At 42.2% G+C, this 27762-nt stretch overlaps 1 protein-coding gene across 3 annotated transcripts in view; it reads right to left on the reverse strand.

Annotated features, from left to right (window-relative positions):
- KIAA1217 overlaps window positions 1–27762 on the reverse strand; it is a 356312-nt gene that overhangs the window by 242167 nt on the left and 86383 nt on the right. The window lies entirely within an intron of this gene.

Genomic DNA, 27762 nt, shown 5'->3' on the forward strand with positions numbered 1-27762 from the left:
GAATTAAGATACGTTCAAGACGGAGAGCAAATACTAGCCATAATAGCTTTTTTTTTTTTAATAATTTTTATTCATTTTTCAAACACATAATAAAAACAAACAAAACACAAGACAAAAACATACAAAACATTTAAACATGTATAATTTCATACTCTTATTTTCATACACCTTCTTTCCTCCGACTTCCCCATACCTCCCTTTCGCTGCATCCTTATTTTGAAATTCTTTAGCAACCCTTTAGTCAGTTTGTCTATTAGTTCCCTTTCATTACGTTTCCATAAGCTTATTAGTTACAGCTGTAATTCTCTACTTCTTACCCCTTGACATCTTAACATTCCTCAATTTTACAACAATTTTTAAGATATATTTTAAATTTCTTCCAGTCCTCTTCCACTGTCTCTTTCCCCTGGTCGCGGATTCTGCCGGTCATCTCTGCCAGTCCCATAAAGTCCATGACCTTTGTCTGCCATTCTTCCAGAGTAGGTAGTTCTTGCATCTTCCAATACTTTGCCAGAAGAATTCTTGCTGCTGTGGTAGCGTACATAAAAAAGATCCTATCCTTCTTTGGCACCAATTGGCCAACCATGCCCAGGAGAAAAGCCTCAGGTTTCTTAAAAAAGGTCCACTTAAGGACTTTCTTAATTTCATTATAGATCATTTCCCAAAAGGGTTTAACCCTCGGGCAGGTCTACCATAGGTGATAAAAAGTACCTTCAGTCTCATTGCATTTCCAACATTTGTTATTGGGCAAATGATAAATTTTTGCAAGCTTGACTGGGGTCATGTACCACCTATAGATCATTTTCATTATGCTTTCTTTTAAGGCATTACACGCCGTAAATTTAACACCGGTGGTCCATAACTGTTCCCAGTCAGCGAACATAATGTCATGACCGATGTCTTGTGCCCATTTAATCATAGCTGATTTCACCATTTCATCCTGTGTATTCCATTTCAACAGCAAGTTATACATTCTTGACAAATTTTTTGTATTGGGTTCTAACAATTCTGTTTCTAATTTTGACCTCTCCTTCTGAAATCCTATTTTCCTGTCCTGCTTAAATATCTCATTTATCTGATGGTAATGCAACCAATCTCGAACTTTGGACTTTAATTTCTCATAACTCTGAAGTTTAACCTTTTCACCATCTTGTTCTAGAATTTCACAATATTTTGGCCATTTAGAGTCCATATTAAGTTTTTTCACCGCCTTAGCTTCCATTGGTGACAACCACCTGGGAGTTTTACTTTCCAACAAATCTTTGTATCGAGTCCAAACATTGTATAATGCTTTCCTGACAATATGGTTTTTAAAACTTTTATACACCTTTGCCTTGTCATACCATAAATATGCATGCCAACCAAAGTTATTGTCATACCCTTCCAAATCCAAAATGTCTGTGTCTTCAAGAAGTAACCAGTGTTTCAACCAGCAAAAAGCTGCTGATTCATAATAGAGTCTTAAGTCCGGCAGGGCAAAACCCCCTCTATCTTTTGCGTCAGTTAAAATCTTAAATTTTATTCTGGGCTTTTTGCCCTGCCAGACAAATTTAGATATGTCTTTCTGCCACTTCTTGAAACAGTCCATCTTGTCCAAAATCTGTAACGTCTGAAATAAGAATAACATTCTAGGCAATACATTCATCTTAATAACAGCAATTCGGCCTAACAAGGAAAGTCTCAATCTAGACCATATTTCCAGATCTTTCTTTACTTCTGTTCAACACTTTTCATAATTGTCCTTAAATAAATTAACATTCTTAGATGTTAAGTTCACCCCCAGATATTTCACTTTTTTCGTTATTTCCAGACCTGTTTCACTCTGAAACCTCTCTCTTTCTTCCATTGTTAAGTTTTTTCCAGCACTTTCGTTTTCTGTTTGTTCAATTTGAATCCTGCTACTTGACCAAATATCTCAATTAGTTCTAATACTCTTTTAGTACTAGTGTCTGGCTGTTGCAAAGTTAATACTAGGTCATCTGCAAATGCCCTTAGCTTGTAATGTTTAACTCCAACCTGAATTCCTTTAACCAACTGGTCCCTTCTAATCATATTTAACAAAACCTCCAGGACTAATATAAAAAGCAAGGGGGATATTGGGCATCCCTGTCGTGTACCTTTTTCTATAGATATTTCTTCTGTTACCACATTGTTTACAATTAACTTTGCTTTTTGTTTAGAATATATTGCACCTATACCGTTTTCAAAGCCTTGGCCTACCCCCATCCCTTGGAGATTCTTCTTCATAAAGCTCCAACAAATATTGTCAAAGGCTTTCTCCGCATCCACAAAAATCAAAACGACCTTCCTGTTGATGTCAACTTCTAACAGCTCCAAAATGTCTATAATGTTCCTCACATTGTCTGACATATGTCTCCCTGGGAGAAAGCCAGCTTGGTCCTTATGAATCTCCCCTAACAATACTCTCTTCAATCTTTTTGCCAAAATGTCTGCAAAAATCTTATAATCCACATTAAGTAAAGATATAGGGCGGTAGTTTTTGACCTGGTTCTTTTCAGTTTCTGTTTTCTGTATAAGTGAGATGAAAGCCTCTTTCCACGATTCAGGTGCCTTTTTCCCCTCCAAAATTTCATTGCAAACTTCCTTCAGTGGTTGTATTAACCATTCCTTCAGCAGTTTGTAATATCTAGCAGTCAAACCATCTGGTCCTGGTGATTTTCCCAATTGCATATTCTGAATGGCACCCTCTATTTCTTGTTCTGTTATTTTCTCATTCAGGGTCATTTTACTTTGTTCTGAAATTTTTGGTAGTCCATATTTTTTAATAAATTCTTCTATTTCTTGTTCGTTAACTGGCCCTTGTGCGTACAATTTCTTAAAGAAGCTTTGAAAACAATTACTTATCTCATTAGGTTTGTGGATAATCTTCCCATCCATTTCTAGGCTTGTCACTGTGTTCAATTTCTGCCTCTTTTTCAATTGCCATGACAGAAGTTTCCCACATTTGTCTGCTGATTCAAATGTCTTTTGTCTCATTTGCTTTATCTTCCATTCTATTTCTTGATTCATCAGTTCCATGTATTGCATCTGATAATACTTTATTTCTCTCAGAATCTCGTGAGACTTTGGTTTGGATCTCAATTTCTTTTCTCCTTCTTTCATTTTTTCTAAGATTTTTTCTTTCCTCTCATTTTGTTTTTTCTTCTTTATAGAATTCTGTTGAATTAGGAAACCTCGCATCACGGCTTTGCTAGCGTCCCAGATTGTTCTTTTCTCCACTTCTGTTCTCAAATTTATCTCAAAGTAATCTTTCAATGTTTTTGGGGCCTTCTTATAAATCTCTTCATCTCTGAGTAGGGTGTCATTCATTCTCCATCTAAAGGATCCAGTTGTTGTTAATTTCATCTCCATCTTTACAGCATTATGGTCGGAGCAAGTTTTTGGGCAGATTTCTATTTTTTTTATTCTTGGCGCCAGGCTACTAGTAACCCATATTTGGTCAATTCTTGTCCATGTCATTTTTGCTTCAGAGAAAAAAGTTCCCTCTCTCTCAAGAGGGTTCCTTGTTCTCCAAATATCAATCAAGTCCATAGTTTCAGTCATTTCAAAAAAAGGCTTTGGTAGTCTCCCTTCCTTAGAAATCACTTGTCTCTGTGCTTTATCCATGTTTGTGGAGACAACTCCATTCATACTAGCCATAATAGCTAAATGGAGTACCCATCGTTAGTAGGTTAGCAGATGTTGTGGATAGAGGATGACTTGTTTGTGAGATTCTTGGGCCATCTAGTTGTAAGAACCCAAGTGCTAGACTAGACGGGCGTTTGGTCTGACGAGCAACACAATTCTTATTCTCTTCTTGATTTGCTGTGTTCTCTCTGACTCGCAGTTTACTGCATAGACATAATGCCAAGTTGTCTCTAGGGTCACCGCAGTGCTAAACAAGAAGGCCCAATATGACCATGTTCCAAACTATTACTTTAATTGCCGTTCCACCAGAAACAAGAAGCCTCTGATGGGCTGGGCAGTATTTCTAAACCCTGCAATAGCCAGGCCTTTTGTGAAATCTTTAAAATATATTTGCCATCTTTCCACCCACAAGGAGAGGTGCCGACTATTCCTGTGCTGCCTGGGGCTGACAAACAAATTGGCCATGTAGGCTGGCGCCAAGGGATGTTGCAGCCCAAGACACTGAGAGGGCACCAGACTGGCAAGGTGGCTGTGGAAGGAAGTCATCACACAAATGCAACCCCCAGCCTCCTTCTTTCTGAAATACGAACCTAGTATATTCTCTCTCTCTCTCTCTCTCTCTCACACACACACACACACACACACACATACACACAGAACCTTTTGGAACTTAAAATAGTTAAAGCTCTATTTCAAGCTGTCTAACTTGGCAGAATCTGCTGTATGGCTCTATCCTCTCATTAATGGGTCAAAAAGGCCAAGGGCAGCTGACAAGTCAGTTTCTGGAACCTGTAGTTGCTGGGGTTTGTGTTGTTGTTGTTGTTTTTCATTCACTGCTTCCCAAGCCTTGTCTCATTTTGTGATTAATTTCCCTTAGGAGATTAATGTTCCTCCCTGGCCCTGCCATACACATTCTGCTCCTGACTTCTTTGCCACCACAGGTCTCTCCCCGCCCCCGCCCCCCGAGCATCAGTCCCCCTTTCATCCGCTTTTGAGATTTCTAAAGCCATGATATTCTTTCCACAACTACACGCAGACACACGCACACACGCCTGTCTGTCTGCCTGTCTGTGTGTCCCCAGACTCCACTAAACCTCTGAGTTCTAACCGTGCTTGTTATGAAGTAAACATCATATTGATGTAGCATCCCACGAAGCAGCAAAATACTTCAGTTTGTCAGCTCCCTAAGAAGTATTATGGGAAGCCTCAGCTGCTTTAGGTCAGTGAACAAGTTCTGGCAGCGCTTTATTCTGAAGAACAAAATTGGAATTGTGGATGACGGCGGGGGAACCTCAGCAATGCAACCATTTCTATCCAGTAACCAAATGCATGAAAACAAGCAATATTTTTTTTTTAAAAAAAAATACATTGTACCTTTTCATAAACCACAACCTTTTCCTTCCAAAGTTCTTTTTCTAGCAAAGGGAATAAGGGAATAGGCTACTCCTGAAACCTGACAGTATGGATTTTCTACAAATAGGGTAATGGAGGTCATTAGATAATTTTATTTCTTTATTGCATTTTATCACAGTTTAGGATGGTATGAATGTTCTTTCTTTCCACCCATTCCAGCCTCATAAGATTCGAGGAACAGCCATGGCTCACTTGTAAAGAATCCTATGTGCACTTTGTTACGTTGTGCCTGACAACACCCAATCTGGAAAGATCTGAGGTGCAGTCTGATGGGACGTTACTGGTCCCCGTGGTCAGTACAGTGGTACCTTGGATGTTGAACTTAATCCATCGTTGGACTCCCAGAACCATTCAAAAACTAAGGTGCGGTTTCTGATCAGCTGCAGGAGCTTCCTGCACTCAATCAGAAGCTGTGGAAGCCACGTCGGACGTTCGGCTTCCAAAAAACGTTCGCAAATTGGAACACTTACTTCCGGGTTTGCGGCATCTGGGAGCCCATTTGTTTGACAGCTAAGCCGTTTGGGAACAAGGGTACCACTGTACTAGGCTTCAAAGTGTTTTGAGGGAGAGGGCAAGTCCTCCAAACCATGTCAAAAGTAAGCATTAAGAAATCACAGGTGAAGAAGCATTGTTCCTACTGAAATTCACTGGATGCTGCAAAGGCTTATCATCTCTCATGAATCCCCCCCCCCCCAAAAAAAATGTCATCTTTTCACAGAACTGAATAGTCAACCAGATGGCATATCGTTTTACTATACATACATTCAGAAGAGAAGAAATGAATTTCAGATGCAAATCACAAGTCTCTCTCTCTCTCTCTCTCTCTCTCTCTCTCTCTGTGTGTGTGTGTGTGTGTGTGTGTGTGTGTGTGTAATGCACAGGGCGGGCGTAATTCTTCCAGGAAGGTACATTTTCTGCCAGCTGAAGCATGTAAAACTATGGACAAACTAATTTTGCAGCTGTTGAAGCTTTCGTTTGACTACACGTATGGCGTTGAATGGGCTGCCTATTATACATAATAATATACAAGATATTATCATACTCCCACGCATTACAGCCTGAAGGGAAAATAAACTTCCCAACCACAAGACATCCTACAGTACAGCCATTATACCATCTTGCCACAATGATGACATTCCTATTTTTAGCAGACAAACTCTCAAAATGAATACTTTTTATTATTATTTCACAATATGTATTGTTAGGAAACCTCTAAGCTGTTTATGCAGCCTGATTCTATTCCAAGTTTACTCCCTTTGTGTTCAATAAGGCTTATTCCATGTAACCCAGCACAGGTTTACAGCTATAAGTCAATATCCAAACAGCAGGATCCAAGCGGATTTTAGGTCACTTTTCCACAAATAGCACAACCGCCATGCTCCGTACCAAACTACTTCCGAAACTGAGAAGAGAGTTCAAAAATGTATTTGGAATGTGGCCAAAAGGCAACTAGCTTTTCAAAGTGCCGGGGAGCCAATGCCTACTGGGCTACTTGGCCTTTGCCAGAGCAGCTCATTGCAGCTAGGTCCTGTTAAACCTATCATGCTTTGGAAATATAATTAAGTCAGCAAAATCACTTACTTTTTAATTTTTTGTTTACTTAATCAGGAGCATATAATTCAGTAACACAAAGAAAAAACAATAGCATTGGATGAAGAAAGAAAGAATCAAGAAAAAATTATACAAATTCGGGTCATTTCATTCAAAATCACTGGGGGGGAATAATTACTATTATTGATACTGGAAATGGGGGGGGGAATTACACGAGTGGGATGTGTGTGTGGTTTCCCCCCCCCCCATTCTGCATTCTTGTGATCAATGTAGGACCAGAATTTGCACATTCCTTCCTGCAGCCCAGCATTTATTTTGGCAAAGTTAACTTAAGAACTCATGGTTGTTCTACATTCTGTGTGCAGTTCACTCCCTGCCTTGTCTGCCACTAGGTGTCAGCGTACTTTGAATTGAAGGGTTGGAAAGGGAGAAGAAGGAAGTGAAAAACTCCCAGTTAAAGCTGACAAAGATATATAAACTATTTTTTCTGAAGTCTACCTCAAGTCCCGTCTAGGAGGGGGTGTTAATAGCTCTCTGTTTGCCCCCCAGTTAGGAGAATGAATAGAATTTCCATTACTTCAGCTGTGGGGTTTACTCAAGAGTGTAAAACTTCCTGGGTTAAGCCATGGTAGGGTTTTTCTTCCTTTTCCCCCACCGTAAATGTACCCTGGTTGGATTATGGCAGCTTTACAGCCAGATGCTTTGTAGCCTTCCAGGTGCCTCCATTTCTAGAAAGTGAGGCTAGTCTAGTGAACACTTGACTGGGAATAGAAAACAGACGGCAATCCCAGTTGAAATTAATGGGAACTGTGCTTAACATAACAGACGTGGAGGGGTTGTGAGTATACTATACTGGGAGTGCAGTCCCCTTGGGGGTTGTAATATCTCTCCTCACCCCAGTCCCCAGGTACAAGCACGTAGAGGTTTTCCACTGCTGCAGATACATGCCCAGATTCCTTGCACTCTACTTGGGGAGTAAGACTTCTTGGGTTCAGCCATGATAGGGATTTTCTTCCTTCCTTTACTCCCAGGTCAAAATTTCTGCATAGGGGTTGTACCGCTACCACTTTCGGTCAATTTTCTGTGCAGACTCACCAATATTCAGTTGTGGAACTTTACACCCAGGTAGATGTGCCCTGGTAGGAGTGTGGCAACTTTATAGTCCAATCTACCCCAGGTTCCTAGATCAGACTTTATTTGTAGGTACAGTGGTGCCTCGCGAGACGAAATTAATCCATTCCGTTAGGCTCTTCGTATAGCGGTTTTTTCGTCTTGCGAAGCAAGCCCACTGACAGCTTAGCGGATTAGCGCTATTAGCGGTTTAGCGGCTTTTAGCGATCAGCTGTTAAGCGGCTTATCAGCGGAACAGCTGATAAGCGGCTTAGTGGCTTAGGAAAAGGGGGGGAAGGGGGGGGAACCCGCAGGAACTCGCAAGACGTTTTTGTCTTGCGAACCAAGCCCATAGGGAATTCGTTTTGCGAAGCGCCTCCAAAATGGAAAACCCTTTCGTCTAGCGGGTTTTCTGTCTTGCGAGGCGTTCGTCTTGCGGTGCACCACTGTATATGTGTGTTTAGGAATGCTGTGAGTTTTGCTTTAGAGCATAGGTAGGCAAACTAAGGCCCGGGGGTCGGATCTGGCCCAATCACCTTCTAAATCCGGCCCGTGGATGGTCTGGGAATCAGCATGTTTTTACATGAGTAGAATGTGTGCTTTTATTTAAAATGCATCTCTGGGTTATTTGTGGGGCATAGGAATTCGTTCATTTCCCCCCAAAAAATACAGTCTGGCCCCTCACAAGGTCTGAGGGAGAGTGGACTGGCCCCCGGCTGAAAAAGTTTGCTGACGCCTGCTTTAGAGTGAATACTATAGGATTATTACAGCTTCTTCAGCCAAATCTCTAAGAACGCATTTTTTAAAAAGAAAAAGAAAAATCAGTAATCCCTGCAAGTAATCTTCCAGTCATGACTTCCTACACTAACTGCAATTCTGCGCGTGTATATTTAGAAGTAAAGCCCACTATGTCCTAAAGGATTGTTAGGTAACATTCCAAACACTTACACACAGAATTATCTCCCTCCCATTGTACTCCACAGGATTAACATATGAGTAAACCTATAAAGTGAGATGAGCACCGCAACCTCAGAGTCGTTCACGACTGGACTTAACTTCAGGGGTCCTTTACCTTTAAACCTATTTTAAAACTGTATCAAAAGATTGTAAAGGAAATGAGGACACATGGGGAAAAGGAAGAAGAGGCTTAAAGAGTCTTCTCTATGATGTTAGAGAGACTTCTCTATGATCTTGGTCTATGTCATCAACAATGAGAAACATATGCACCACCTAGTGACCAAATTGAGAAACACCAAATTGAGAAATCAAAAAAAATTCTGTCTTCAAAGGTTCTGTCCTCAAAATAAACTAAGCCCTCAGAAAACATGCAAACGTGCTTATGTTTAATAAACTAATTTATTCTGCACACTTCATCCTGAACCCAGCATTTGTGCTGTTGCATTTAAAAATAAATAAATAAATACCATAAGTAGCAGTGGCCAGAAGTGTAAAATTCTATCTCAAATGCTATACAATGGCTGGCATGATGTAACCTAAGTCCAGGTACCATGAAGTATTGGGAGGAACAACATGGTGGTAGGAGCACAGACATTAAAGAACTAGCAGGCCCTCCAAACACTGCCATCTAGTGTTGGAGAAAGATAACATTTACAACATCTCCTTCTCAATTTGGACATGCTGTGGGAAAAAGAGCAATGGGATATTTCCCGACAGCTGCACCCACAAGAACTGTGAGTAGGGAGCAGAAGCTATGGGCACGATTCCTTCATGTATCAAATATTATATGATGGTCCAAGAGACCTGAAAAGTTTGCATGAAAATAATGTAAAAGCACAAACTGCAGTAGAAGTTTGCAAGTCACAGCAAGCCACAGTATGGTCTACCACAAATGTGCAGTGTACTGATGTAAGCTACTCAATTATGTCTCCTTTACTTGGAAGGACTGCCTTTACATGGTATATAAACCAACACTCATGGTTTATTTCTTTCCAAACAAACCATAAAGTTTGTTCTTGGCTTACCCAAGGTTTATTCTTGACTTACCCATGGTTTGTTTGGGAGAAACAAACTATGGACATCGGTTTGCACTTAACACTAAGCCAGCCACTCTGTGATTTATTCCCTGGCCCAGCAAAGGAGGAGCACACTGCTTGTTCACATAGTTTAATTCAGGCTATGGCTTACTGTGGCATGAAAACAAGGCCCTAGTGCCAACTGGATGCATGTATCGCAGAAAACCAGGAATGGATCACTGACCCACTAATACCTGCTAGATTCATTCTTAAAGTGTGGTTTGAAGAGAGAACTCTGAAGTCCCTTGTGTAGATGTACTCCAGCTACAAACTCAGTAGGAAGTAGAAAGCAAGCCCCCATTCCAACATAAGGGTAATACTGACCCTTAGTTCGGACTATAATATTCTGGCCAGACATGAACAAGTCTCTGGCCAGTACAAGCAGCTCATTTGCTCCTCGACTTGCAGCGTGAGCAAGCAATATACTACCGCTGGGATAGGCAGCATGCCTCTGAATTCCAGTTGCTGTGGATCATGAGCAGAAGATTTGCCCATGTCCATGTCCTAGAGGCACCAGATGGGTCACTGTGAGAAAGAGGATACAGTGGTACCTCAGTTTAAGAACAGCCCTGTTTACGAACTATTTGGTTTATGAACTTTGGAAAACCGGAAGTAGTGTCCCGGTTTGCAAACTTTACCTCGGTCTAAGAACGGAATCTGAATGGTGGAAGGGCACTGGTGGCGGGAGGCCTCATTAGGGAAAGTGCACCTCGGTTTAAGAACGGTTTCGGTTTAAGAATGGACTTCCGGAGCGGATTAAGTTCGTAAACCGAGGTATCACTGTGCTAAACTAGATAGGCCTTTGGCCTGATCCAGCAGGACTCTTCTTACTTTCCTAAGACTGCTGCTGTAGCTGATGAAGAGACAGAAAGATTCCCCAAGATACAATCAGCAGGAAGGTTTCCCTCCTTCTCCAATAACCGGGATTAAGTGAATTTGCCTGGTAAGCAGCCTGTCTAAAAAGTTAATGATCTGCCAAAATCTTATTAATCAAATGTAGCAGTGCCTGAACAGTTGGGCTGCTCCAGTTAATGGGATGTAAAACGCCTTCTTTCTTTCTTTCTTTCTTTCTTTCTTTCTTTCTTTTTAAAAAAATTAAATTAAATGCATTATCTTTGCAAGGCTTGGTTACTTCGCAGAATCTTGATTTTAAATACAGCAGGCAGAATGATGATGTCAAGGAAAATGCGCTTAAATTTACATGCTTACCTTTTCTTCTAACCGCTATAATTTTTAGAACAATCTTGTGAGGTAGGCAAGTGTGAGAGCTTAGTAAGCATTCGAACCCGAGTCGCCCCACTCTCAGTCCAACCACCCTAGTCACTACAGTACATGGATCCTCCAGATTTGCCACATGAATATTAAAAGATAACATTTTAAAAAGGGAGAGAGTACAAATTTGTCAAAAGGGATTCATTAACAAGCATGTTTAATCCTACAGTTTTAGAAGGGTCAAAGTGTCACTCTCTCACACACACACACACACACACACACTGCAACTCAGAAATAAATACCATTGAGTTCAATATGGCTTAGCAACTTCAACAACTTTTCAATTCAGCCTGTTTCACAAATTAATCCTAGGGATAAAAGTGCAACAACACCCACATATTCAAGGTAGCTGAAGGGGAAGGAAAGCATATTTTAAAATCCAGAACAATAAAAATAACCCATGGTGACCCATAGTAACTTTGAAACCACAGCAAAAAAGCACAGCAGAGAGGCAGCAGAAGATAACACAAATTTATTTCAGTGCACCACACTCCTGAATGCCCCCTGGAACAAGGAAGTTTTCACATGGTTCCAAAAAGCAAGGAGCCAAGGAATCTTCATAAGGAATGAAGTTACAGGACCTGGGTACAATGCCCCCAAAGGCACTGTCATATCACATATCTGCTCCTAAGCACATACTAAGGGTGTGCAGAGCAAGGTCTCATGCAAAGACCTAAGAGAACACATAGGCTCATAGGGAAGGAAGAGTCCCTGGACATTTCCCAGTCTCAGGTAAGGGGGGGGTTCCAGTTCAGTTTGCATTCAAATTCATACTTTTAGAAACAATACTCAAAATTAAACATAGCCATTGCAAAATTCAGAGCACTGCAAATTTCAGCCAAGAATTATGTACAAAAACAGCCATACTTGAATAAAGTATGCATATGAGTGCATATGTTAGTGAAAGCAACATACAAAAACATTATACTAGGAAAAATTGCATACAAAAATGTGTATCAGAAGAAAAATTTGCACTGAAATGTTGAGGAATTTTTTATGAGGACTCGTTTAGCTTTGCTTCAATCACGATGGATGTGAAAATGTGTAGAACCCAATTTAATGAGAAAATGAAACGGACACATTCGCCTATCCCTGGTCGCAGCTCAGATTAGTGTCATTTATGTAACCAATTGCATAGACTCAATCACTGATAACCTCGTCACCTAACACTTTTGTACTCTGGTCAGATGAATGAAAATAGAATATGCAGGCATAACAGCTGTGAAAGGCTCACATTTGTTTTATTTCCTATCTGCTCCTTCAAGCAAGAACTGGATCATTTCCTACACTCACTGCCTCCAACTGGATCAAGGCATAAACACTGAATTGAAAGGAAGTTCTGAGTTCAGGAACTTGTTTTGAGTGTCAGAACTGAACTGAGCACACACAAAACCCACTCCTTGCTATTTCCTCCTCACGCCTTGTACCACCCCACCAATTTCTTCATTTCCAGAAGAGTCATAATGTTACTGCCATTATGAAACAAATGGGAGTCAGGGATCCTAGCTGATCACTCAGAGATCTACAAGCACAACCCAACCCACCTTCTTCCCAACCCCATTTCAAAAGGATAGATCAGCTAAGACAAAAACACACCCTTCTTTATAACTACGTAACACGGCACACAAGTGAATTGGGCTCTTTGTCGTCTGTTCAGAACCAAACAAGGCTAGGGAAAGGAAGCATCTAAAAATAGACGCACAGACGTGATGTAAGAAAAAAGAAATGTTAAGTTTCCCAAGATGGACTTTTAGTGAGGTTGAAGCTTCCCATAGCTCTTTCCCCCATTTTATTGTTAATGACAGTTCCTTAATTTAACCCAAAAGATTTGGCAAGAGTTCTAACATGGAACCACTGAGACAGGCAGTCATGTGAACTAACAGGCAGTTTCTTACAAAAATAATGTGACTTGGCAATACTTTGCAACAACTAGCAAAGGTTTTGCTTTGTTTTTTTAACAAAAGGAGAGTGCAAAGGTGCTTTCATGATTCACAAGCACTGAAAAGGAGCTCAGCCTTACATGGAGGCTCCCAAGGCAGAGTGGTGTAAAAAGGCAATTAATATATGGGTGATAAGCAGATGCTTACCATCATGATGCAAGGCAGTGGTCGCTACAATAGCTTAAAGGAAAATTTGCACGTTTAGAGTGTGAGCATGCCTTGGAAAGGAAGGAAGGAAGGAAGGAAGGAAGGAAGGAAGGAAGGAAGGAAGGAGAGTGCTGAGTAAGCATGCAAGTTAGAGAGCAATATCACATAGGGACGAGCTTCTATTATTATTATCATTATCATTATCATTATCATTATCATTATCATTATCATTATCATTATCATTATCATCATTGTTTATTTTAATTTCATAAAATGTATACACCGCTTGATTGTAAAAAAGCGAAACAAAGCCCTCAAAATGGTTCACCTGTCTTTCAAGAATCTCAATGCAGCATTCCAACACCATTTTGTCATCACAACAACCCTCTGGGATAGGTTAAGTCAAAAGGTATAGAACAGGTGTTTTATGGGTTAGGGTTAGGGTTTGAACCGGGATATCCACATTTCAATAAAACAGCACTAGAGCATCTTTTGTATTGCTCCCCACAGCACTAGAGCATGTTTGCGTTCTGCATGCACAGTCATGTATTTCTAGCACTAAGCAGAGAGACATGGCTGCTCAAATCCAGAGCTGCCCAAAGGCAAGAGAGCTCCCACTGCTCAGAATTTCAACCCATGCCCTTGCTTTACTCTCAGCTGGAGGGATGGCCTCCATTATGAGATAAACCTTCTGCAGAGAAAGTAAGAATTCACAATTGCCCGTTCCAATTTTTTTGCAGCACACGTCCACACATTCAACTCCAACACAGCACTGGCCAGAGATCCCAAACCTGCTTCGCTTCAGCAGCCTGACCAGGTTCCCCAAGAACATTCTAAATTCACCCCAACAATTTGACATGGGCTCGATGTGGTCAATCAAAGGCTCATACAGTTTTCTGATATTTCTTCACAGCTCCATACTGGATGCATCTCTCTTGCCTACTCAATTTGACTGTCTACATTTATGATCACATTTGTGCTGCTTCAGCTATTTTATTACACGTCACATTTTACTGTGTTCAGCAAACTGAAAACCCACATTAAAATACAAAAAGAAGAAGTGCTCTGTTTTCCATCAGTGGATCTGAAGACTATGCACCTAAGAAATAGTGTGCGGTTTGGAATCAGAACACTGTAGGGTCAGAAGGAGTCCAATGGCCACCAAGTGTCTACCACTGTAGTAGAACACAATAATGATCAAAAGGACACCCAGCTAAGCAAAATGGACACAGGGTCCAGCATGGAGCGCATGCTAGAGATATATCTGTGATTGATGGAACTCACTCCCACAGGAGGCAGTAATGGACACCAACTTGGATGGCTTTAAAAAAGAAGACTGGAGAAATTCATGGAGGGTAAATCTGTAAGTGGCTACTAGCCATGATGGCTATGCTCTGCATCCACAAACAGAGGCAGTAATGCTTCTGAAAAACAGTTGCTGAAAACTACAGGAGGAGATAGTGCTCTTATGCTCACGTCTTGCTTGAAGGTTTTCCACAAGCACCTGGCTGGTTACTGTGAGAACAGAATGCTGGACAAGAGTCACTGGCCTGATCCAGCAGGCTCTTCTTTTGTTCTTATAGCCGCATGATTACAGTTGTGGTATCTCAACTGGTCTTCCATAATATTGGTAAGGTAAAGGTAAAGGGACCCCTGACCATTAGGTCCAGTCGTAACCGACTCTGGGGTTGCAGCGCTCATCTCGCTTTATTGGCCGAGGGAGCCGGTGTACAGCTTCCGGGTCATGTGGCCAGCATGACTAAGCCACTTCTGGCGAACCAGAGCAGCGCACGGAAACGCCGTTTACCTTTCCGCCGGAGCGGTACCTATTTATCTACTTGCACTTTGACGTGCTTTCGAACTGCTAGGTTGGCAGGAGCAGGGACCGAGCAACGGGAGCTCACCCTGTCATGGGGATTTGAACCACCAACCTTCTGATCAGCAAGTCCTAGGCTCTGTGGTTTAACCCACAGAGCCACCTGTGTCCCATAAAACACATCTCCTTCAAGATGGAAACGAACCAGCGACCTAAGGATATTGGTAACTCTCCTCTATTTACTGCCCACATTTAGGGATATAGAAAGTCGCCTTAACCTGAGCCAGAAACTGGTCCATCTAGCTTAGTACCTCTGTCAGGACTCCATCAGCCCTGTCTGGAGATGCTGGGGACTGAATCTTGGGTCATCTGCACCCAAGGTTGGCAACTATGACCCTTCCTCAATGATTCTATGTGGCCTATGAAGCAGCAGCCTATATAGGACATGATGTGTTGGACCAGTCACCAATAGTTATTGACATGGACAAGGAAACATCCAGGTACTCTTTGCTTCAGGCAAAGGAGCTCTTGGAGGATAATGCTTTATCGATTATTTATGCAACTTCCCAACCAGCACCAAAGAACACCCATCCTGAGTCAAGTACGTGACTATTCAGAAAAGCACATATTATGGGCTTCCTATTTGTTCACTTGGGAATCCTCCCTTCAGCTGTTACCCTGAGTTTTGTTTCCCAATACTATGATTGGTCTTGGACTCCTGAACTTGGTGTTCCTCATGGCTTGAACTGGATTTTTAATCTATTTTTTGCAGAACTGTTGTGCTTTGATTTGCACTTAACTTGCATGAAGATGAATAAGCATTATCAGACTTTTAATAAAAAGTCTGACAGTGCACTGATGGCATTTGAACCACTCAGCAAATGTGTCTTCTTACTGACTAATTATAATGGTTGTTTGAATGTGCTAGTTAAACTAATCTGTGTCGCTTAAACTGCATCTTCAAAACTTAAAAGGAGCTTCCACTATGAGAGCATTGCCACTTATGGTTGATTAATGGCATGTACAAGAGTCATTTATTAATTGGCAAGAAAACCAATTTCGGCTACATTTGCTCCATCACCATTAGGATTAAGATAGCAGATCAATATATTTTGTTTTACCCACCCATTCCTATTTACAATTCAGCATTTTGGCAACACAGAAAATTTTTCAGCTGCTTAATTAAAACTGGCTCACTTAAGAGAAAGTTAATTAAAAGAGATATGTTTTATTATTATATATTTATTTATACCCCACCTTCTTCCCACCTTCTTCTTCCACCTTTCAAATATATAAAAGGATGTCACATAGAGGAGGGAGAAAGGTTGTTTTCTGCTGCTCCAGAGAAGCGGACACAGAGCAATGGTTCCAAACTACAAGAAAGAAGATTCCACCTAAACATTAGGAAGAACTTCCTGACAGTAAGAGCTGTTCGACAGTGGAATTTGCTGCCAAGGAGTGTGGTGGAGTCTCCTTCTTTGGAGGTCTTTAAGCAGAGGCTTGACAACCATATGTCAGGAGTGCTCTGATGGTGTTTCCTGCTTGGCAGGGGGTTGGACTCGATGGCCCTTGTGGTCTCTTCCAACTCTATGATTCTATGATTCTATGATTCCCTGACAGGGATTCACGGCGACTTACAGATGAAATAAAAACAGCTAAAAACATGGGGATGGGGTTAAAAAACCCAATTAAACATCAATAGAAATATAGATATAGACAGATAGATAATCTATTAAAAACATACAGAGAATCACAACAAAAACAGCATGGCACCAGTATCCTCATTAAAAGCAGTCAGTTCCCAAAAGCCTGTTGAAACAAGGTCTTCCCCTGTCGGTGGAAGGACAACAAGGAAGGAACCAGTCCAACTTCTCTAGGGAGGGAGTTCCAAAGTCTGGGAGCATTGGTGAATCTTTGCTAAGTGCTTTGTTTGTCTGTACCATAGCTCTTAAGCTATTATGGTGCAGCTTTTGCTATTGTGTTACGGGAACAGTAGATATTATTTGAGACATTCCAGTTCTAAACTAAGTCCTACCTATTTGTTACCAGAACACACACAAACAAACAAACAAACAATCTGTATGGAAGATCTAGAGCAGGGGTGGTTAATCTTTGGCCCTCCAGATGTTGTTGTCTCATCAGCCCCAACCAGCATAGCTGATGGTTATGGATGATGGCAGCTGTAGTTCAACAAATACTGGAGGGCTACCTCTGCTATACACAATTTACATGGCAGTTGGTGACCTAAAAAAGAATCATTGCACATGAAATCTATGAGGGTCCCTGAAAGGGTTGAAAATATTGTCAACACACTCAGCAAGAAACATCTGGCATCTCTGGCCTCCACAAGCAGTTCACACAACCAGAGAAATGGCTGCTGAGTGTATCCATGATCCATACATGATTGCATAGCCCTACCATTAGGCAGAGTGAGGCAGCTGCCTCAAGTGGCAGATTCTTTGGGGTAGGCCAACAGCATCCTCCATTCCCTCTGAGAGCTCTAAGCAAGTTTGGTGCTCCCAGATGTGATGTAGATCCTTCCCTGTCTCCAGAACTAAAGTAAGATTCTTAACCATGTAGAGCAAAGCAAATGGCAGGAATCATGTGTGAAATAAATTGGATTTTCGGAGCAGGTCGCTCCCCTTTTAGCACACAAATCCAAATCCAAGAGTCAATTGCTAAAATGAATGCATGGTTGTTTTCATTTTAATATGTGGAATGTTAGCTTTACCCCCCAGCTATTGATATGAAACCAATAAAGAATTTTGGCCAGTTGTGTTTTGGGTTTTTTTAGAGAGGAGAATCTTCCCACAAATATATTGCCTGCCTTAGGCATCAAAAGTTTAAAATTTAAAGGGAAACTTCTACTTCAGACCCTAGTGTTTCACTTTAACAGATCTGTCTCTGATAAAAACATTTTGGCCTATTAGCTGATATTATTGTTCAATGAAAAATAGCATTGTGTTGTTGTCTTCTACTATCCAGCTTCTGGGTGAGAACTCATGTATTCTATAATTGCACCTTGTGGCAATCCTTACTGGGGAATGACTCCTGCTGATTTCAACAGGGTCTGCTCACGAACCAGCAAGCACATAATTACAGTCTAGTACAGAGTTGCACTTTCCCCCTGTGGGAATGTACATTAATAGATGGGGAAGGGTGGGAACTAAAGACAGATGGAAACAGAAACCATAACCTGAATTTGGATCCTGATATTAGGAAGGAGTCCCTCAACTCAAGTGTTCCTCATTTAGGGAGTCATGTCTATAATACAGGCAACCCCCAATTTGCACAGGGGATGCATTCCGGGTCATCGCACGCAATGGCAGAGCACATATAAGCTCACCCCCTTTTCCTGCCACTTCTGGATTCTTTGAACACAAAACAGGGGTTGCCTGTACACACTTCATCCCTCCCTGCTGCTCCAGAGTATTCTAAAATAATGAGCCTGTTCAGGGGAATTCCCAGTATGTTTCTGAGGATAATTCAAAATGTTGGTGCTGACCTTTAAAGCCCAAACGGCCTCAGCCCAGTATACCTGAGGTCCAGCTCCAAGGGCCTTGTGGCGGTTCCCTCACTGCGAGAAGTGAGGTTGCAGGGAACCAGGCAGAGGGCCTTCTCGGTAATGGCGCCCGGCCTGTGGAATGCGCTCCCATCAGATTTCAAGGAAATAAACAACTACCCAACTTTTAGAAGACATCTGAAGGCAGCCCTGTGTAGGGAAGCTTGTAATGTTTGAAGTTTTATTCTGTTTTTAGTGTTCTGTTGGGAGCCGCCTAGAGTGGCTGGGGAAACCCAGCCAGATGGGCGGGTTATAAATAATAAAATTATTATTATTATTATTATTATTATTATTATTATTATTATTACTACTACTATTATTCAGCAGAGAATTGCTAACGAAGATTCTCGGCACCACTTCAAAAGTACAATTCTCAGGTTGCTTTGGGTGGAAAGTCATTACAATAAAGCCTGTCTGAAATCATGTTGTCCAACTCCCCATTTGCCTTAGGCACTCCTTTTCAGAAGTCATCCCACAGCAGGACCTCAGAAATGGACCTACTCCCTGCTCTTTCCCTCAGCTATGTAATTTGGAAAATCCTTGGCAGGGTCCAGGCCGTGTGATTCAAAGCAGCAGGGCTTCTTTTGTGGACTGAAAAAGTGCATCCATTCTGTGAAACGGGACTACAGTATATGGGAGCCTTGGCTTTCAGTATACTTGGCTTAATGCAAAATGTGAACCCTTTGCACCTCCTTTAATTCATCTTCATCCCATGTGGTGTTCTCCTTCAACTCCTTCAACTCCGCCGTCCCACACTTTCTTCTCCCTAAATCTGAAGATTCCTTTTGCAGCTGATTGATGTAGCTCTCCTATTTGGATTTTCAAACCGTGTATTGTCCACACTGACCTGCAGGGTCTCTCCAGCATTTCAGACAGAGAGGGGGCATTCTCAGCCGTACCTGGAAATGCCAGGGATTGAAACAGAGAACTCTGGCATGCAAAGCAGATGCTCTACCGCTAAGCAACCTAAGAAATAAACAGGAACTTAATAGTGCCTCCAGAATGACCTACATTGTCTCAAACATGTCCAAGGTTGGACTGAGCACTAGGAATCTGTCGCAGGGATTACTTCTTGCTGTTGTTAACATCTGACTTCAATCATACTGAAAACTGAAAGTGCAGACAGTATCATCAATCTTATGAACCACCATTTCCTTACGACTTAAAAATAAAGATACAGACCTGAGCTGACCGCCAATTAATTGGCTCATGACATTACACAATGAACAGGGAGTAGTTAAATAAATAGGTAATGCACAGTTTGAGCAAAGCTACTAAACAGAACACTGAGTTCATTCATATATCTAGGTAAGGTGGGGTGGGACCAGTTCAAAGGAATTTGATCCCTCCTCCCTTTTCTTCCAGCCGCACGATAGACTACAGCTTTCAATCCTAGAAAAGCCTTTGGGAAATATGTACCTTGCATTCAGCGCAAGTTAAAAAGTTAATTAATTCTTTCATGGTGCTTTTAAAACAGAAGGCACCAAACTTGATCTCACAATGCACCAAACATTTCTGAAGATCAGCAAGCACTCAACAGAATCAAGCTCCTAAGCAGCATTTTGCAGTATTGCATTTACCCTGCAGCAAAAAAATGAACACAATCTGCAATTCTTCTGGTATTGTACGTTTACTGTTAAAATATATTTTAGGAGCAGATTCCCTCCCCCCATCTTTTTCTTAAAAGCATCCTGGAGCGAACACAAACTGATGTGAGTTTTTCAGTGCTACATGGAACTGCTGTAATAAATGGTCTGATGCGTGTTCAGATCTCTGTTTGTTACATTCCAAGGGGAAAACCTCTAAACATATGTCAGATGGCAGACACAAGTGGTATGGACACCAGTGTTACCAGGTTTTTGGATTTTTTATAAAACACAAACGGAAAGAGAGAGACTTCGGGGGGGGGGGTTTGAGAAGGACCCAGGAGCAAATTACAAGATGGCACCCCACCATTCTGTGTGCAAAAATACTGCTGCTAGCTAAATATTATTTTAGCACTGAAAATGGAACAGGATTGCCCCTCAGAGGGGAAAGGGCAGGCTGCATGATTCACCCAGCTCTGTTTGCCACCACTTCCTGCCAACTGCAGAGGCCGTATCACTGTGCCTGCTAGTCCAATTCAGGGAGCTGGAAGAGTATACAGAGATCCAAGCAGCAAGAACAGTGAGAACGATATGAACACAGGGCACCAGGCAGAGGGCCTTCTCGGTAGTGGCACCCACCCTGTGGAACCCCCTCCCACCAGATGTCAAAGAGAAAAACAACTACCAGACTTTTAGAAGACATTTGAAGGCAGCCCTGTTTAGGGAAGCTTTTAATGTTTAATAGACTATTGTATTTTAATATTCTATTGGAAGCTGCCCAGAGTGGGAAACCCAGCCAGACGGGTGGGGTATAAATAAATTATTATTATTATTATTATTATTATTATTATTATTATTATTATTATTATTATTCAACACACCCTAGAATCCCAACACCGATCTGGCCTTCACATTAAACTGTTTCTGACATTAGACAGGGTTACACTAAAGCAGAAGGTACTGCTCCTGACCCAAATGAATCCAGTTGGCTGTATTCAAGACTGTGTTATACCCAAAGATTCACCTAATGAACCCCATCAGTGCAAAGACTTCTGCTTGCACCATGGCGCTTTCCCTCCCTTGTCCTCGCCCCCCCAACTCTGAAATTGGCTCATTACAGGGACAGCCCCCTGAAGTGTGCTAGGACAGTTCTGTCTGGCAAGCCAATGCACATGTGAGAGGGAAGATTTGCACAACCTTTTATGTGTATATTCAGATGTAAGGTCCCCTGAGCAAAGTGAAACTTATTCCCAGGTAAGTGCCTATAGGACCACAGCCTTAAGACATACCAAATGTTTGTTTTCCCTTAGACACCTTAATAATTCTTTTAAAAACTTTCAGCTACTGTGAGTATGACGAGAAACATAAAACCTTCAAACTGCTTTTGAAGACACCTAGTGCGGGAATCGGGAGGCATTTGCTTATTTGCAATTCAAGTTCTTCTTTAAGACTCCTGGGGCAAAGACATTCATCATGTTTTTGAGCACATCTGTTTCTTGCTAATACAAGTATTCAATGGATCTCCGAGCAGACCCATTGAAACCAGCAGACTTAAGCCCATTGATTTTGGCTGTTCAACTCTGCGTTTGATACGGTGGGACATTACCGAGAGAAAGGTGCATACTGACTTTCATAAATGGAAACCAGTACAGCTGCTGCCTGCAGTGCAAATTTGATTGTTTCCCCTTGAACGAAACAGTATCTTTTTCCTCCTAAAGATGCAGTGTTGCCATTTTCCATTACATGAAACAACGGTCTCTTGCAAAAAAATAAAATAAATAAAACTGCACCAGTATGTATGCTTAAGGGCTTGTTCATTTCTTGTGACAGTCTTGGCTTGCGGAGATGGTCATCACAACAAAAATAATGGCCTGGGTAGCCTCAGCCACAGTAATTTCTGCAATTGTGGTACTGGTTACTGGTTCATTTCCGGGCCCAATTCAAGGGGCTCATGTTAATGTTTAAAGTCCTAAACTATCAAGACGGCCTCCTTCCTTACAGACCCTCTTGGGTGTAGTGGGGGCCCTCAAGGTAGTTTCTCCTCCCATGGAGGCTCATGGGATGGCGGGGAAGTGAGCCCAGGAGAGGGCTTTCTCTGTGGCAGCCTCTAACCTTTGACATTCCCCCTTGCCCACAGAAGTACATTATTATACAGCTTCTGGGGAATGCTGGAGACACGCCTCTTTAGCCTAGCTTTGGACACTTGAGGTATATATATATTATTTTTGTGATTGTCAATTGTTTTAAACTTTTTTTCAATGGCACCTTAGGGCAGGCATGGCCAAACTTGGCCCTCCAGCTGTTTTGGGACTACAATTCCCATCATCCCCAACCACTGGTCCTGTTAGCTAGGGATGATGGGAGTTGTAGCCCCCAAAAAGCTGGAGGAGCAAGTTTGGCCATGCCTGCCTTAGGGTAAAGGGTGGGTAATAAATAATAAAAGAAGGAAAATAATAATAATAATAATAATAATAATAATTTATTTATACCCCGCCCTTCCCAGCCAAGGCCGGGCTCAGAGCGGCTTACAAACAATAATAAAAACAAGTTGAATGATTACAACTTAAAAACAAAATTAAAATACAACATTAAAATATTGAAACATTAAAATATTAAAATGTAGCCTCCTCACAGGAGGAGAAGGAAAAGAAAAAAGAAAGAGAGGGAGGGAATCCAATTGTTTCCAAGCCAAAGGCCAGGCGGAACAACTCTGTCTTACAGGCCCTGCGGAAAGAAATCAGATCCTGCAGGGCCCTGGTCTCATGAGGCAGAGCGTTCCACCAGGCTGGAGCCAAAGTTGAAAAGGCCCTGGCTCTGGTTGAAGCTAATCTAACTTCCTTAGGGCCCGGGACCACCAGGGTGTTGCTATTTATGGACCTTGAGGCTCTCCGTGGGGCATACCGGGAGAGGCGGTCCCGTAGGTACGAGGGTCCTAGGCCGTGAAGTAATCAAGGAAGCAGCCAATAATGGTACAGAGTCACAGCTGCGATCTATCGACAACACAACGTTGCATTTTCCCACTTGGGCACATTCTTTGGGGAGGTCAGGATTCCTCCTTGGACATGCAAGAAATACACGGTGCAAAGCAGATCTGAAGGCCAAGCTACAGTGTAAAGTAAAACAACTAAAAAAAAAAAAAAGCATGCTTAAACTGGCCACTTTTATTCTGAAGGTAAAACTGGGGGGGGGGGGGGGAGAGACACCCAACTTCAGAGCTGCAATCCAGAATGTGATTGCAATCCAGACTGGGGCACCACACCACATTCCTAGTGGCTATTTGCCCTTCAGGCCACTTCAGTTTTTCATAACATGTAGTTTGGCCCTACAAGCCACAGCCAGCCCTGCTGTTAGGCAGAGTGAGGCAGCACAGGCCGGGAGGAAGCCACAGCTGTATGGGCTGCGTGGCCTAACCCTGCTACCCTCAGGAGGACACTGACCTGTCCCCCCTGGCACTAGTGTTGAAATAAGATTAAAAGTGCCATAACGATCAATTTCTATAAGTGGCATGCGGGAACATCTTTTTATATTTTGTTTCAGGTGGCAAAGTGCTTCGGGCTGGCCTTGCCTAAAGCTGCAATCCAATGTTCAGTTTTAACACCCCGAGGCTGACATTCATCAGCCCCCTCTCTACAGAAGAACTTAAATTGGTATTTTTGGGAAGACAATTCTTCTCTAGGAATCATTCTAAGTTTTTTTTTTATTGCTGTTGTTGCTGCAATTTATAAACTGCTCATAAAACGCATGCTACCTTCCCAAAGAAAAATACGGACTGCACTGGGATTAAAACGGAAAAACCCCCACTTCTCCCTCTTTTCATAAAGAAAGGATTTAAGGGCTGTTGTGCCACTTTCTCAACTGGAGGATATATTGGTTTGAATCCATGAGAAGCAGAGAAAGGAAAAGAGTGCTGAGGGACAGCGTCTACAAATAATAAACCCAAGTATGTTGGAATGCTCCTAGAACAGGGATCACACTTCTTCATTGCCCTTTTCATGAATTTGAAATGACCCTCTTCTTTCTTCTGAGCCTCTTACAGAAGCTGCTGTTTGTGGGGGCTGAAAAAGCAATTCCATCACCCTATTTTCCAACTTGGCTTGGGAGGAAGACCTGAGGTGCTCCAAATGTTGTCAGACTCCACGACACCAGTCAACCACAGCCAGGACATCCAAGGGTGATGGAAGTTGTAGTCTTAACATAAAAGAAATTATAGGATACCAAGTTCCTCACCTCTGCTCTAAGATATGAGATGCTGCCATATAGTGCCATATAGTGAGTCCTGCCACAGACAGTATAGAATCATAAGAGTTGGAAGGTACCCCAGGGGTAATCTAGTCCAACCCCCTGCAATGAACAGCTAAAGCATCCATGACCATCCAACCTCTGCTTAGAAACCTCCAAGTAAGGAGAGTCCGGAACCTCTTGAGGGAGACTGTTTCACTGTAGAACAGCTCTTGCTGTCACAAAGTTTAGTTGGAATCTACTTTCTTGTAATTTGAAGCCATTGGTTCGAGTCCTACCCTCTAGAGCAGGAGAAAACAAGCTTGTTCCCTCTTCCACGTGACAGCCCTTAAAATATCTGAAGATGGCTATCATAGCTCCTCTCAGTCTCCTCTTTTCCAGGCTAAACATACCCAGCTCTCCTTCAAACACTCCTCGTAAGGCTTGGTTTCCAGACCCTTGATAATCTGGGTTGCCTGCCTCTGCACTCTGCACTCTGCACACTGAAAAGGAAAGCTACCCATGACTCATTCTGGGGCAATCTATTAAGGCAGAGAGTAGAAGACCCCTAATTCAGCCCATCAACTCTAAACTATTCATAACGTTTGACTATATTATTTACACTGTATGTGCATGGAATGTTTCTTGGGGGGGTGTATGTGGGGATTGCTTGTTATATATATTTTCAGAAACTGAAAAATGAAGTTAAAAAAGAGGTTTAAAAAGAAAGAAACACCCATTTTTTAAAAAAATTGAACATTGGCATTGGCATTGTGAGAAGAAGGAGGCAGGCAGTGGCATAGCGTGGGGGGTGCAGGGGGGGCCAGCCGCACTGGGCACAACATTTGGGGGGCGCGTGCTCGTACTCGCAGCTCTCTGCCCCTACCTGGCTCACTCACTCTCTCTCACTGCAGTGCTGGCTGTGCGAATCCGATCCGAGCTGCCGAGTCACCGCCCACTGTGGAGGGGGAGGGTGCCAGGCGTGCGTTGCGGTGCGGAGCGGAGAGAGAGCGAGGGAGGGACTATCTGGGGGAGGGACAGTGCAGCGGCCGCCCAGCGCAGCGCTGAGCGCGGGAGAGAACCACACCCGACCAGCCCAGGCAGCAGCAAGAAGAAGCTGGCAGTGGCGGCAGGTTAGGGGTTAGGGGCGCAAATTACTTGCCTTGCCCCGGGTGCTGACAATCCACGCTACGCCACTGAAGGCAGGTAAGTATCTTAGCCCGCTTCTCCACTGCTGGACACCTGTGGTGACCCCCCCCATGCTTTTCTTTTTCAAAGCAACCAGCACCTATAAAGAGCAGTTCCACATGGAATTTCCCTTCCATCCACTAGCAACATACCTAGGGTGTGATCTGATAGATACAAGCTATCCCAGAATAATGAATATAATGCCAAGGCAGATTTCTCCAACCTAGTTGGAAAATGGGAGTTGCAAGCCAAAACATCTGGATGGCAGCAGGTTCCCAAAGGCTGTCCTAGGCTCCATTATGAAAACCTGCATTTAGACATAGTTTTCTTGAGGGACTGGTAGTCTTGGTTAGTTCTGAATAATTTCTTTATGTCCATTAGAATCTTAATGGGGTATGAACTATACAAGATGAGCACAATAAATAATACTGGCTTCCTATTTTTGACTCTATTCTGAGGGTCAAGCCATGATACATATTATCAAAAAATAATTTTAAAAATCACAGGAAGGTACACATGTTATACATATATAACTGCTGATGTGGTTTTAAACCCTTCTCTCGCTTGAAAAGACAAGACACTATTTGCCTTTGTTGACCACAAAGTTTCCTTTCCAACACAAAGTCAAACAGATGCCTGGGTGAGTCACAAAATTCAATGCAAATCCCAGGAGGAAAAAGCAACCTGTACGGGAAATACACAAAGATTAGTGCCAGGCAGTGAGAGACAAAACATGTAATGAAGTCAAAAGCAATCAAGGGTGCAAGTCTAGACACATGACAAGATGAGCTTCCGATAAAACATGGCAGAGCTAGTTGACTCGACTCCCATTTCCCAGACAAAGGGCTTCTTCACACATTAAGAATGTAAGAAGAGCCTACAGGATTAAGCCAATGGTCCACTTAGTCCAGTATCCTGTTTTCACAGTGACCAACCAGCATTCTCCCCTGCTATGGCTTCCAGCAAGTGATATTCAGAAGCATTACTGCATCCAAGGAAGCAAAGCATACTCATTTTGCCTCAGTCTTTGCTAGCCTTAACCTCACTGAATTTGTCCAGTCCTGACTATTACTGTTTTTTAAAATGTTATATAAAATTCTGCAAAACAGAGTGCTGAAGAGTCCTTAGGGACCAAAGAAAAAGGGACAATTTCATACCTGTTTGGTTTGATTTGATTTCATTTGTAAGCAAGGAAGAATCCCTTTTGGCCTACGAATGAATAAGGCTAATGAAACAACTCAGGATGTTGGAGCACTTCAATTACTTTCCCTTAGTACAACAGGGTCCATGTTTTGTAACCCTGAACTTATGCAAGCCCTTCCCTCTAACCCTTAGCACCTTCTGGAGGAAGCCTCTACCAATGCAGGTCTCAGCACCTGGCTTGCAGCGAGGGATGAGTGTGAACCAGGACCCAACAGAAGCCTGAGGAAGCCTGGGAGAAGTTAAATAATCTGCAATGTGATGACAGTACCAGAGATATAGTCATACCTTATGTTGTGTCCGCTTCATGTTGCGTCTTTTCGCGTTACGTCCCACGGCAACCCGGAAGTACCGGAACGGGTTACTTCCGAGTTTTACCACTCACGCATGCGCAGAAACGCTAAATTGCGCAGAAGCGCCAAATCGCATTGTGCGCCTGCGCATACACAGCTCTTTGAGCTGCGGGCATTTCACATTACGGACAGGCCTCCGGAACGGATCCCGTCCATAATATGAGGTACCACTGTAAAGCGAGCTAGGGTTGTTGTTTTTTTTAAAAAAAGTCATGACCTAAGTTGTGTAGTATAGCAATATAAGTAAGTATACACACATTTTAAAACTTGCTGCTAGTAAAATATGGAGCTGCCCGGCACATTCAAATACATTTTTAATGGGGCAAATTTAATATTTACATTTTAATTTATTTCTATTTAATATTTAGTTTTTAGGGGTTTTTTGTTGTTTATTTAACCAGTAGCAGCCTGAAGAACAAGGAGCAATTGGAAACATCTGTGGTTAGTCAAAGCACAGGTAAACTGAGCAGAGACAAGGGGGAGAAGCAAATCATTTCTAAAACGAAATCTCAAAAAGCATTTATGTATGAAATTTAAATCCTGCGATTCGTTGTAAACACCACCAGCATGGGCTACAATAAACATATGTAGATTAAATAAATACAAGATTAAGTAAAATACACAATCGGGTTTCTTTTTATAAAATAAAAAAGCTGTCTCCATATGACTATAATTCAATGCAAGCTAATTCCCCTTACACAAAGGTTTTCAATCTTTTTGAGTCC

Source organism: Podarcis erhardii (assembly GCF_964252035.2).
Source record: "Podarcis erhardii genome assembly, chromosome: 12".
Lineage (NCBI taxonomy): Eukaryota > Metazoa > Chordata > Lepidosauria > Squamata > Lacertidae > Podarcis > Podarcis erhardii.